This window comes from Durio zibethinus, chromosome 27, assembly GCF_047325235.1.
Source record: "Durio zibethinus cultivar Kanyao isolate XHJ-2024 chromosome 27, ASM4732523v1, whole genome shotgun sequence".
Lineage (NCBI taxonomy): Eukaryota > Viridiplantae > Streptophyta > Magnoliopsida > Malvales > Malvaceae > Durio > Durio zibethinus.
Genome location: NC_143188.1, coordinates 16,923,886 through 16,938,609, shown reverse-complemented (window position 1 = coordinate 16,938,609; position 14,724 = coordinate 16,923,886).

Here is a 14,724-nt window from a genome sequence, read left to right as displayed (position 1 = left end):
TTCTTTTTCTTTTGGTGATGTGGAAAAAAAGAAAGGAATTGATAATTTTAAATACAATGACACAATATAAAAAAAAGAAAGACAAATAATTTAAAATTTTAATAAAAATTATATATAAATTTGAAAAAAATAAAAAAAAAATATTTCATATGTGATATGTCAAGATAAGTTGTAATAAAAATTTTTTTATATTTTATACATATTTGACATAAAATAAATATGACAGATAAAATTAATAAATGCAAAGATAAACATATTAGCATTACCTATTAAATTTGAAAGTTATTAAACAAAAAAATTACAAATGTAAATGAATTGTAAATGAGGAGATAAACATTTTAGCATTACTTATCAAATTTGTATTATAAAATTAGGTATGTTTTGGATTAGTCGACTAATTAGACCTACAAAATTGGTCTAACTTAGGACTGAACTTTAAATAAGATTTTTTTAAAGTTAATTTAAAGTTAAAATTGATTTATCTCGAATGATTTAATATTAAATTGATTTGGTTTTAAAATTTAATAATTTAGATATAAAATAATTTATATTTATTAATCTAAATCTAAATAACTCAAATTATCAAATTCAAAATAATTTGAATTTAAAAGAATCAAATTTTATTTTGATACAAAATAATTGGATCTCAAATAATTTAACCCAAGTCCGACTGAATGGTTGAATCATAACCCGAGAGATCATATAGTCTTATATGATATACCACAATTTTTAAGTTTAGTAATGAAATTTTTAAATTTTATTAATAGTGTATAGGATAATTCTTTTTAAGGGATAATGTTATCAACAATTCTTAAATTACAATAAAATATTTAACATCATTTGAATTTTAAAAATTTTTAATGTTATAACTGAATTAGTTTAATGTTAGACATGGATATAAAGGAGTCGTCACCAATCTTTTTTTGTTAAGTGTGATTGGCTACTTGAAACTGATCTGCAAAACAAATGTTAGGTTCGAGAGTCTATTACGCATGAAAAATGTTGTAGCACCCTAAAACGTCTATCTAAGGGATGGTACCAGTTTGATTTCGAATTATCCAAGCCTTACTTATTATTGTTTACCAGATAGTAAATTTTATACTTTCCCCTTTTTTCCTTTCTTTTTCCCTTTTTTTTGTTTTTTTTTTTGTTTATTCGCTTTTTTATTTTTTTATTTTTTAGGAAAATCCATTCTTATCTTTTTTTAGAAAATTTTCTTTTCCTTTTTTCTTAAAAAAAATAGAAAAAAAATCAGAATATAAAATATGGGTAAAAATAAATAAAATAAAATAGAAATTAGAAAATAAAAAGAAAATGAAAAAAGAAAAACCTGCGATTGGGTCGGGTCGGGACACGGGTCAGTGTGCGGATCTTTGGGTCGACACGCGAATCCTAGCTTGGCAAAACGGTGTCATTCTGGAGCAGTATAAAAGGCGCCTTTCAGCATTTTTCCTCAAAACCCTAGAGCCCTTCTCTTTCTACAAATAAAATTCTCTGACCTCTCTTTAAAATCTCCACCGAAAAGTTTAATCAAAAACTGAAAATTCTATCGATTTCTGGAAACTTTGTCAAAAACTTCAATCGAAAATTGAAAAACCCACCAGATTCTGGAAACTTCATCAGAATCTAACCGAAAACTTCAACCTTCGTCAAAAAATTCAACTGAAAATTTCAAAAATTTCAAATGTTCTTCAGAAACCTAGAAAAACCCAAAAAATTCTAAAAAATTCCAAAAAAATTTCCAGATAGTCCTAACCCCTCCTAGACCTCTGACAATCTCAAATCCACCTTCAGAAACCCAAAATCACACCCAGAATCACAAATTGAACTCAAAATCCCTATCCTCGAATCCTAGAAACCCTTACTGCCAAAAATTTTCAGAGCTTCCCTAACAATTTCCCATAGGTTTTTCTTCTTCTTATTGTCTGTTTCAGTGTTAGAATCAGTTTAATTTATAGGCGATCCTAGGAGCAATTTCATGAAATGGACAGAATCAATCCCTGGCTTAAATCATGGGATTGCATTGCATTCTATCTAGCGAGATTTTCGAGTCCAAAATTTCAGACAGTCTCCTGTTGATACGATTTGGCATTGAAAGCTTGAATCAGCAGGATTCTGATTTTGATCAAGTGTGAATCAGAACAGAAAAAGAAAAAAGGGAAAAAAAAGAAAAGAAAAAGAAAAATATAATAATAATAATAATAATAATAATAATATAATGTGATATAATTGAATAGAAAAAGAAAAATAAAAAAAAGAAAATAATGATAATGATAATAACAACAAAAATAATAATAATAATAATGTAAGCATCCACTTGGACCAAAATGGGCCCTAATGGGCCTGACCCAAACAGGCCTACCTAAAATAGGCCTAGACCAAAATGGGTCTAGTCGAGTCTGGACCAGGATAGGCCCAGTTAGGCCTAGACCAAAATAGGTGTCTACAGCTGCTCCTCTTTACACATCTTTGTTATACAGAGATGTTACAAATACCTAGACACCCACTCTGATCTTGAATTCAAGAAATGACCTGGATGGAACCAAAGTCAGGTAACCGAAAATAATTCACGAGTCAAATGAAGTAACCATAACTGAGTTAAGGTTGAAAATAAATGACCGAAATGGAACTACGAGTTATAAGAAATGATCTGGACTTAGCCAAGATCAGGTGATTGGGATAAAACCATAAAGTCAAAATAAAAGCAACCAAGATCGTGTCAAGGTCGAAAATAAATGATGGGGACAAAACCACGAATCATGTGATCGGGACAAAACCACGAGTCGAAATGAGGCGACCAAGACTGAGTCGAGGTCAAAAATAAATGATTGGTACGAAACCACGAATCATGTGATCGGGATGAAACTACGAGTCAAAATAAGGTGACTAGGACCGAGTCAAGGTGAAAAATAAATGATCAAAATGAAACCACGAATCATGTGACCGGGATGAAACCACGAGTTAAAATAAAACGACTAAGACAGAGTTGAGATAAAAAAATGATCGAGATGAAACCATAAATTATGTGACCGAGATGAAACCACAGTCAAAATGAGACGACCAGGATCGAGTCGATGTCAAAAATAAATGATCGGGATAAAACCACAAATCATGTGACTGAGACAGAACCACAAGTCAAAATAGAGTGACCAAGGCCCAGTCAAGGTTAAGAATAAATTATTAGGATGAAACCACAAATCATAAGAAATGATCTAGACTGAGCCAAGATTAAAGAAGTGAGATAATACAAATGTATGCCTTATCTAGGATGCAAATGAATCATTGATTGTGGTACTAAGGCTTTTGTATTCTCATTTTAGAAGAGAAACCATCGGATATTATCCTGCATGTTCACTTTCATTGTACACTTTAACAAAGAAATTCCCATTCACATTTGACTTGAAAAGCTATCTTTCATCAATCTGGAGGTGCATCTTTGACAAAGAAACCTTATTTCATCAACCTGGAAGTATGCAAGGAAGGCATTAACCTAGAGGTATTTTGGCAAAGGAACTTTTACGTCCACATGTCTGCTTAACTAAAGAGAGCCATGGAAGTCTTTTTTTATTTTTTTTTTTATTTTTTTTTTTGGTCAGCCTTTGCCTTTATCTCTTTCAACCCTTCAAAATAACACTCTTTTTATGATTTTGTTCAATTATTGATCATTATTCCAATTTCAAAGTAGGAAGATGCAAGTTATGCATCTTTTCTACTCATGGCAAGATATAAAGAGGAAGAACAATGTGTAAGGTTAAGAGAATAACAAGATAGTTTTCATTTATTTATGAGGATCAGGTACAAGTGATGGTGTAAAAGAAACAACTGCATAAGAGTGGTTATTTTAGGGTAACAGTTCCCTAGGATAAATGATTAGATAACCATGACAGCAAATCTCGAATCTCCTTCAAGAGCTCAATTAAAATAGGATGCCCTAATACTTTAGAGATTATCGACATTTACTGATATACTTACTGATTCCACATTTTTAATCTGAACCTTTTCTTTGAACCCAAGCTACCCTTTTGGGTTTTCGACCTAAGCTCCTATTTTTTTCATTTTTTTGGGTCAAGTAAAATACTTCTTCATTGTGTCAAAATTGATAGGACCAGAAAGCTCATCTCTATTCATTTCTGACAAGATCAAAGCTCCTCCCAAGAAAGCTCTTTTTACCACATAAGGTCCTTTCCAATTCGAAGTTCATTTGTGTTGATTATCATACTGACTCGAAAGAATTCTTTTCAACACCAACTCTCTTTTTCAAAATTGATGAGGTTTGACTTTTTTGTCATGAGCTCTCATCATCCTCTTTTGATATAATTGGTTATAGCAAAGTGCCATCAGTCTCTTTTTCTTAATAAAGTTCAATTGCTTGTAGCATTCCTGAATCCATTCAGCTTCTTCTAGTTTTACTTCTCTTATAATCCTTAGAGACAGGATTTCTACTTCTACTGGTAATATAGCCTTCATCCATAAACCAAGGAGAAAGGGGTTGCTCTCGTAGAGGTGCGCACAGAAGTTCGATACGTATGTAGGGTGAAAGGCAATTTCTCATGCCAGTCTTTGTATATTTCAGTCATCTTCTCCAGAATTCGCTTGATATTCTTATTAGCAGCTTTCGCTACCTCATTCATTTTTGGGTGATATGGAGCTGAATTATGGTGTTTGATCTTGAACTGAGCATATACTTCTTGTATTATTTTACTATTAAATTCTTTGCATTGTCAGATAAGATTATTTCTAGAAGCTAGTATTTATAAATTATTTTTCTTTTGATGAATTTACAGACTACTGATCTAGTCACCACTGTGAAAGAGGTAGCTTCGACCCATTTGGTGAAATAATCAATCATCACAAAAATGAATCTATTCCCATTTAAAGCTTTTAGTATGATGAGATCAATGATATCCATGCCCCACATAGAAAATGGGCAGGGTGGCGCTATGACGTGTAAAACACTAGGTGGAGCATGAATATTGTCAGCATAAATCTGACACTTATGGCACTTCGGGCATAATTGATGCAATATTTTTCCATTATCAACCAATAATATCCAACTCACATTACTTGTTTGGCCATCATATACCTATTTGCATATGCCCCACATACACCATCGTGCACTTCTTCAATAATTTTTTTGGCTTCAGATATATTTACATAAAAGAATAACATTTGGTCCTTACCTTTTTTGTATAAAGTTTCCCCATCTAGAAAGAATCCTATGGCTAATCTTCGTAAGACCTCTTATCATTTTTTATTGCTTGATTTGGGTATTGTTAATTTTTTAAATACTGCATGATCTTATAATACCAGAGGTATCCATTTTCCTCTTCTTTTAGGTTGGCATAATGTACGGGCATATCTTTGATATCCAACTTGATAGGTTGAATATTTGCAGTGTCGTCAATTTGTACCACCACGACCATGGTACCCAAGATATCTGCAATCTGATTTTCCTCCTGAGGTAAGTGTTCAAACTAAATTATCTTGAATTATTTACACAACTCTAAGATATATCTATGATAAAAGATAAGTTTAGAATCCCTTGTCTCCTATTCACGTTTCAACTGATAAATGACGAGAGTTAAATCCTCAAACACCTTTAATATTTCAATCTTTCTGTCTAAAGTCACATGCATCCTTATGACACATGTTTCATACTTAACAACGTTATTGGTACAGTTAAAATTTAACCTTGCTGTAACAAGAAAGTAGTGCTTTGTTGGAGATATCAAAACTGCTTCAATCTCATGCCCTATGGTATTAGTGGCTCCATCGAAATACATTCACCATGTTTTTTCCTCATCATCATCTTCTTCCAATTCTGAGATGGCCATTAATTCCTCATCGAAGAAGTCAAGCTTCATAGGCTCATAACCACCAGTGACCCTATCTGTTAAGAATTTACCAACGATGCTTCTTTTGATTACTTTTTGGCTCATATATACTATATCCTATTCAGAAAGCATCACTTGCCATCTTGCGATTCTTCTTGACAGTGAAGGCTTTTCAAAGATATATTTGATGGGATCTAGTTTAGCTATGAGTAAAGTTGTATGGTACAATATGTACTACCTAAGTTTCTTAACTGTCTAAGCCAAAGCACAACAAATTTTCTCTAATGATGAATACTTGCACTCGTACTCTATGAATTTCTTGCTCAGGTAATAAATAGCTCTTTCTTTCTTACTAGATTCGTCTAGTTGGCCCAGCACACATCCTATTGAGCTTTTATGTACCATTAAATATAAAATCAATGGTTTTCCTAGAATAAGAGAGGTCAATATTTGAGGGTTTGATAAGTACTGTTTGATTTTATTGAAGGCTTTTTGACATTGTTTATTCCACTCTCCAATATTGTTCTTTCGAAGGAGTTTGAAAATTGGGTCACATTTAAGAGTGAGTTGAGAAATAATCGAGATATATAGTTCAATCTGCCCAAGAAACCTCGAACCTCCTTTTATGTGCTTGGTAGAGATAAATTTTGGATAGCCCAAATTTTATCTTGATCCACTTATATTCCTCTTTCATTGACTATAAGTCCTAGCAACTTCTCTGATCTGGCTCTGAATGTACACTTAGCTGGATTCAGTTTCAATTGAAACTTTCGTAATCTTTGGAATAATTTTTTGAGGTTGACCATGTGATCCTGTCTTTTTTGGGACTTGATAATCATGCCATCCACATATACTTCAATCTCTTTATGCATCATATCATGGAAGAGTGTCATCATACCCCTTTGATAAGTTACCCCGGCATTCTTTAGCCCAAAGGGCATAACTTTATAGCAAAAAGTTCTCCACTAAAAGAATACTGAATGTTGGGTCATATTATCCACCAAAGTATCGATGTACGGTAGAGGAAAATTATCCTTAGAGCTAGCTCTATTCAAATCTTTATAGTCTACATACATCCAAACTTTGCCATCTTTTTTGGGAACAGGTACGATATTAGCCACCCATTCGGGATACTTGACCATTTGCAAGAAGCCTGCATTGAATTACTTTTTAACTTTCTCTTTGATTTTCAACAATATCTCTAGTTTCATTCTTTTTAGCTTTTACTGTATTAGTTTGCATTTTGGCTTCAATGGTAACTTATGCTTCACTATTTCAATGCTGAGTCTAGGCATATCTTGGTAAAACCAAGCAAAGACATCTACAAATTTTTGGAGCAAATCTTTTAAATGGCGTTGGTCAATAACCAAAAGCAAAGTACCAATCTTGACTTTTTTCTTATTTTCGGATCACCCAAATTGATCGATTCGACCACTTCTTGATGAGGCTCAATAGATTTATCCTCTTATTCAATTAAACCTAGAGACACAAAATCTTCTTCAGTATCTAGCTTATCAATATTAATTGAATTTTCAAAGTTAAATCTTAGATCATTGTCATAATTATCTTCGCATTCATCTGAGAACCTGAAAGTTAATAAAATAGAAAATACTGGCAAGAGACTTTGATAGTGGAATGAATGAAATGGAAGAAATGAACAAAATGTATGCTTTTATTTTTATTAAAATAATAAAAAATAAAAGGCCCAAACATGAGATTTCATCCTAATGCTTTTGGGCATCATCGATTAGGATATATGATTACATTGAAGGAAAATAAAAAATAATAGGCATTTGGATGACCTTCCAATTCTACAATTCATATCCTGGTAGGCAAGGGTAAACCATGGCTTCCTCATTCTGGCTTCTATCATCCATCATGTGAATGGACAAATTGGTAAAAGCTTCCTCCCACTTTGGTTCCTCTTCAGCTTTTGGAAACATGTATCCTCCAAGAGTGAAAATCTCATTTAAGTGAAAAAAAATTGCCAACTCATTCCTTGTCCTACTACTAAGGCTTGGTATTCCCTCCATCCCATAACTTAATCCTGTTCTGCCACTATTATCCTTAAGCTTTAGGAATTCTCTTATCCCTTGAAAGTTCTTGCCCAGATCGAACCTAATACTTCAACCCTTGTTGACCATCTGATTAATCATAATTCGATTGAATTTAAGTTTTTCACCCACTGTATTAACAAGTTTAAAGGATCTGTATGAGCATTCCAATGATTCGTTCACCACTTCTACATATAGGGCATTTATGGGTTGGGTTACCAACAAATCTTCCTCTCTGGCCATAATCACCAATTGCCTTTCTACATTGAACTTGATTTTTTGATGTAATGAAAAAGAAACAACGCTTGCCTTATGGATCCATGGTCTTCCTAATAAGCAGTTATATGATGAAAAAAATCCATAACTTGAAATTTTATACTAAAAACACAGACCAATCTATATGGGTAGCTCGACATCTTTTAATACTTTTCGTCTAGTCCTATCAAATGCTCGGATCACCATTTAACTGTCTTAGATATGAGACATATCAAAGGGTAATTTTACCATGATGGATATAGGCATAACATTAATAGCCAATCCATTGTCAATAAGGACCTTGGCTACTATATGGCCCTTGTATTTGACGGTGATATGCAATGTCTTAGTGCTTCTTCTGCCTTCTAGTGGGATCTCATCATCACTAAAAGAGATGTGGTATGGCACTACCAGATTGCCTGCCAATGATTCACATATTCCACGGAGATATTATGTGCTACATAAGCCTAATTCAATACCTTTAATAAGTATATTACGATGTGGTTCAGAGTTTAAGAAAAGTGATAATAGAGAAATTTTGGTTGGCATCTTATTCAATTGCTCTACCACAGAGTACTCACTGTGTTTGACTAAACTTGTAAGCCTTTTTTTTTAGGCATAAGTTTTGACATATCTTTTTTTGATATTTCTGGTTCAATTTGTTTCTTTTTCTTTTTTTTAAATTTATTCAAAGTTTCTGGAGTATAACATCTTTTACTTCTAGTTATACCCCCTACTCCTATTATGTGAGTAGTTTTTAACTTTTAGCACCTCTTTTTGTTGCCCATAATCATAATTCTAGGGTATTACTTTATTATCTTTATAAGAAAATAGGTGTAGAACTTTGAGGGCTACTGGTTTGGGAACAAACTTATTCTCAATTGATTATGGTTTCTCCTTATAGCGTATAATGACAGGTTTTAGCACCCATCTGTCTGTCATAGCCACCTCGGTGTCTTTTAAAACTTTCAACTCTTTATACAACTCTATTTGATAGGAGTCAATTAGTTTCTGAACTTCACCATGAAACCATTTGCAGATGTCAATTAAATAACTTGGTGCCCCACTATGATATTTATATATTTGAGCTAGGTTAGATTTTTCCATATGAATGCATTGAGCCAGTGGTTGTATCATCCTGGCTTTATGTAAAGTTTCATATAGCTGGTCGAATGGCATCTTAAGCTCCTCTATTCTCCTTTTCACATACCTTTTATCCATGTCCAAAGCATTAATCATATGATTGGGCAAAAGGTTCTTACTGACATTAGGTGCAAAACTTCCACTTGCATCAAAGCTTACTAACCCTTTCTTAATCAAATTTTGTACCCTATATTTAAAAGTGACATAATTTTCAATAGAATGCCCTACCACTCCGAAATGATAGTCGTAATGGGCATTGGAGTTATACCACTTTGGGTAAGGAAGTTCAAGTTATTTTGCAGGGACAAAAGCTATTAAATGGTTTTTGTAGAGCTCTTGATATAGCTCCGTGTAGCTTACGGGTATGGGGTCAAAGGTTGGTCTTTCTCTGATTCATGGTTTTCTGGTATTACCTATGGTATTGACTGGGTGAGCAAAAGATTTTTGAGATGATGGATAAAATGGTCAAGTAGTTGATATAGAAGTGTGGTTTACTGTATGGTGGTATGTAGGGCAAGCAGGTCGAGTATAACTTCTAAATGACTGTCCATCAAAATTCACAGCTTGAATCTCACTCTCTTTCTTCTTAGGTGCTTTTTAGAAGAGTCACATCCTTCAAGCTTACCATTTTTTATGGCATTTTTTATGATCTCCCTTGAAATCACTATATCTGTAAAATTTTTAATCGTATTCCTAATCATCTTTTCATAATAAGGCAATTTTAGAATGCTTACAAACAACACAGTGGTTTTTTTCTGTTAAAGGGGGTTGTACCTGTACAACCACATCCCACCACCTTTGAGTGTATTGCTTGAAGGACTCAGATGCCTTTTTTTCCATTGCTTATAAGGAGAGACAGTCAGGAGCCATATTAATGTTATGTCGATATTGGTTAAAAAAAGATTTGGTCAAATCTTTCCATGTCTTGATATGAGTTTCATCTAATTGGATATACCATCTAGCCGTAGATCCAATCAAACTATCTTGAAACACATGTATGAGCAGTTTTTTATTACTAACATATACAGCCATTTTGTGGTAGTACATAATAATATACGTGATAGGACACTTGGTACCATCATACTTCTCAAATTTTGATACTTTAAATATCGGTGGCATCACTACATCTGGTACTAGATAAAGTCCTACTGCATCTATAGATTCATAGAAATCTATTCCCTTTATAGCCCTTAGTCTTTCTTCAAGCCTATTCATAGCCTGATCAATTTTAGAATTTTCTAAGGACACAACTGTCATTGGTTTTTCCTTTTCTTTCTCATCTGTAGTAAGGCGTTGGATGGGCTTAGCTATTTTCTCAGCAAAGACCAAATTATCATAACTCTGGACATTCTCATGACCTGCTGCATAGGTCATTCTTGGGTAGTTGTTCTTCGAATGAGCTACCTGTTGAGGCTCAAAAAATGGTGTGGTTTGGTTTTGAGATGGGCCAAAGCCTTGAGGGTATGCCAAATTAGTAACATCCTATGAAGTATCTTCTTCCACTTATTTTTCTCATTCATCCTTTCAAGAGCCTCCAGAATTTGGCACATTTTCACTCTAATGCTTCTTGTGCTTTTTTTTATCTTTTTGAAGTGACTGGCATTATCTTGCTCCATCTTTCTTGCTTAAGCCCTAGTATTGTACTAATAAGTAGCTATTCTCATACTTTAGTACCACAATTAAAGATTCAATGATCATGTTATAATAATAAATGCATGAATGAATATGGTGTGAATGCAAGAAATAGAAAAGAAAAGAAAAATATTTGCCTCTTAAAAAAAAAGATCCAACAAAAAAAATTTCATTTATTCCACAGAAGTCTGTTTTACATCAAACCTAATATTGTTCCTCTATAGAAATGCCTAAATTGCTCATACTGGTCTTTAGCCCCTTCAATAAAGTTTAATAGTTTCTGTCCATGCTCCTCTACTGGTATGATCAAAGCTCTCAAAGTTTTAACCTTTTTTCCCATCTAACCTGCTTGGATCATGGCCTTGCTTATCTGAGTAGTGAGGTGTTTTATGTATCTCTGTTTTTCCAACCCTTTTCTTTTGCCACACCACACTTAATAGGATAGCTCTATATGCTTTTTTGTAAGGAAACTGACACGATTTCTTTATCCACTTAACTTTGATGTCATGGTGAAAATGTAATCTGAAAGTCATTGCTTCTCTTGCTCAATCTCCATAAAAGCATTTTCTATTTGGTCACGCTCTTCTTTCAGTTCTTCATTTTCATGAACCAACTCTGTATTGTTTATTTCCTTGGCTTGTACCTGTGTGCACAATCTTTTATGCTTTTATTGTAATTCTTTTAGCTCTTTTAGGGTGTCATCCCATTTTCTAACAACTTTTTAGGCCTTATTATACTCCTTGGAAACTTTGTGGACTTGGACTTCTAGTTTCTCTGCTTTGTTTTACCATTGATCCTTTTCTTCTTGCAACTTCAAGACTTCTTGTCTGAGTTTCTCTTTTTCCATCTCATGCTCTAATTTTGAAAGCTTTTTATCAGACTCTTGACCTACTGGTAAGGGATGATCTTGAGGCCCAAATGTAATTTCCTGACTTCTCTTATTTCTCAAAACCAAATACCCTTAAGTAACTTGATTAGTGAACAGCATTGGGCTTATTCTTTTGGGCTTCTTCAAGGCTTTAATTATGCTGTCAATCTTCTGAAAGGTTCTAGGATCCCTATATGAGTAATCAAACTAGCTAAGCTTGTGAGTCATAGGAATAAACTGTTCAGCCCCATGCTACTTCCTTACCATTAATAGAGCATAACTTGTTAACCCATATAGACCTACAAGTGGGACCCTAGTCTTATCTTCACATTGGTATAGCATAGGTTCTCTATCCATCTATGGAGCCAACCATTTTATCTGACAAGCTGTAAGTCCTTGTAGCAGACATTTTCACTCCTTTTGAGTTCTTACCTCTGGCCAAGTGCTTTGACAAAATTCTCTAATTGGACTCCGAGTATGGAGATAAAGTTTAGTGAATGCACTTTTCTTGCATTTAAAATGACTTTTTATCCATACATATAATAAGGGTATGTAACCCATGAAGCGTGCTTTGTCCATCTGCCTACAAAAGCTCAGTGATCTGATAGTTTCTGCCAAGATAACTGGTAAAGGGTTACAACCTCTTTCAATCTACTCAAATAAATCTACCACTTCTATTTCAATGTGCCCTAAGACCTTGGAGAAGATGACCAACCTATATATGGCTAGAACAAATGCATTCATTCCTTGGTCATCGTCCGGATGCTTAATAATGAAATCTCGGAGGACCCCCAATGGAATACTTTTGTGGTCACCTTTCTCTCGAATGTATGAATCTATAGTCTCTTTTCCCACCCCTAGCATCTGACTCAGCTTTCTGTGACTCCTTTATTTGTATTTCTTCATGTATGTTCTATGTGGACATAATAAATGCACACCCATCAGAGTTGAGTACTCTTCAATTGTTGGTATCAAATCAACCTCATTAAAGATAAAACATCGGTAGAAAGGATCCCAAAACTGTATCATCACCCTAATTAGTGAGTAATCAACTTTCATTGACAAGAGATACGCTATATGACCAAACTTCTCACAAAAGACCTCCTGTTTTGAAGGGGTCATACCACTCCATATATCTGATAGGCTTTTCAAACTATTGTGCTTGAAGAGTAAGTGAACTTCTCCTGATAATGTGAGGACATGGCTAGATGGCAAACAATCTCCTTCTTTCAGCTATTTTTTTTTTATTCGATCTTCACCTCTAATGGAAAATCATATTTGAACAGCATAAATGAGACGCAAACTTGATGTTTTGTGGAATCCATGAGGACTTTTGCTGAAATAGTTTTAAGACAAAAATACTATGCAATCTGCAAACATGTTCATGAGTGGGTGCAAAAAGAAATAAAAGAAGACAAAAAATTAGTTAGTTATTTCAATGAAATACAAGGAAAATATAACAGTTAAGAAAATAGCATGACCTAGATTCTAGATTATCTACAGAGGATGAAAAATAAGGCTCTATCTATGGTTGGGCTTTTAAAGTCAACTATATGTAATTTGGGCCATTTCTAAGAGGTCCTCAAATTGTTCCATACATCATGGTCCATTATAGACTAGTAAGGTACCCCAATCCTCATCCATCACAAGCTTCAAGCAGAAAGGGTTCAATCTGAATGAAAGTGTTTTGCAGGCCCATGCGGAGATATGAAATCTCACGAGGGCATAGGTATTTCATTCCCTCTTAAAGGTTGAGCCCGGGTGGAGGGCTTATGTTATGCTTATGCAAGTGAATGACAGATATAACAAACATATATTTAGGTAAAATACAGATACTGAATAATATAGCAGACAACTAAATGATAAGAAAGCATATATAAGCAATGAAAAGAAACAATTTCAAATTTATTAAACAAGGCTTGGATAATAAAAATCTTTTACTGGCTTGACTCTCATAAGGTTCCCAACGAAGTCATCAAACTATTGTAATGTATAGATCCATAGTCCTACCACTAGACATGGATGTAAAAAAGTCACCAACAATCTTTTTTGGTTAGGTGTGATTGGCCACCTAAAACTGCTTTGCAAAACAAAGGCTAGGTTCGGGAGTCTATTACACATAAGAAAGGTTGTAGCACCCCCAAAATGTCCATCCAAGGGATGGTACCAATTTGATTTCGAATTATCGAAGCCTTGCTTATTATTGTTTACCATATAGTAAATTTTATACTTTCCCCTTTTTCCTTTCTTTTTTCCTTTTTTTTTCTTTTTTTTGCTTTTGTTTTTTTTTTGTTTTTATTTATTCATTTTTTTATTTTTATTTTTTAGGAAAATCCCTTCTTATCTTTTTTTTAGAAATTTTCTTTTCCTTTTTTATTTTTTTTTAAAAAATCAGAATATAAAATATGGGTAAAAATAAATAAAATAAAATAAAAATCAAAAAATAAAATAAAAATGAAAAAAGGAAAACTTGCGATCAGGTAGGGTTGAGACGTGGGTCAACGCGAGGATCTTCGAGTCGATGCACGGATCTTGGCTTAACAAAACAGCATCATTCTGGAGTGGTATAAAAGGGGCCTTTCAGCATTTTTCCTCAAAACCCCAAAGCCTTTTTTCTCTCTACAAAGAAAATCCCCTAACCTTTCTCTAAAATCTCCACCGAAAAGTTCAACCGAAAATTGAAAATCCCATTGGTTTCTAGAAATTTCATCAAAAAATTCAACCAAAAACTAGAAAACCAATCAGTTTCTAGAAAACCTATTGGATTCTAGAAACTTTGTCGGAATCTGACCAAAAACTTCAACCTTTGTCAAAAAATTCAACCAAAAAATTCAAATGTTCTTCAGAAACCCAAAAAAACCTAAAAAAATCCAAAAAAATTCCCAACTAGTCCTAACCCCTCCTAGACCTCTAATAACCTCAAATCCACCCAAAATCA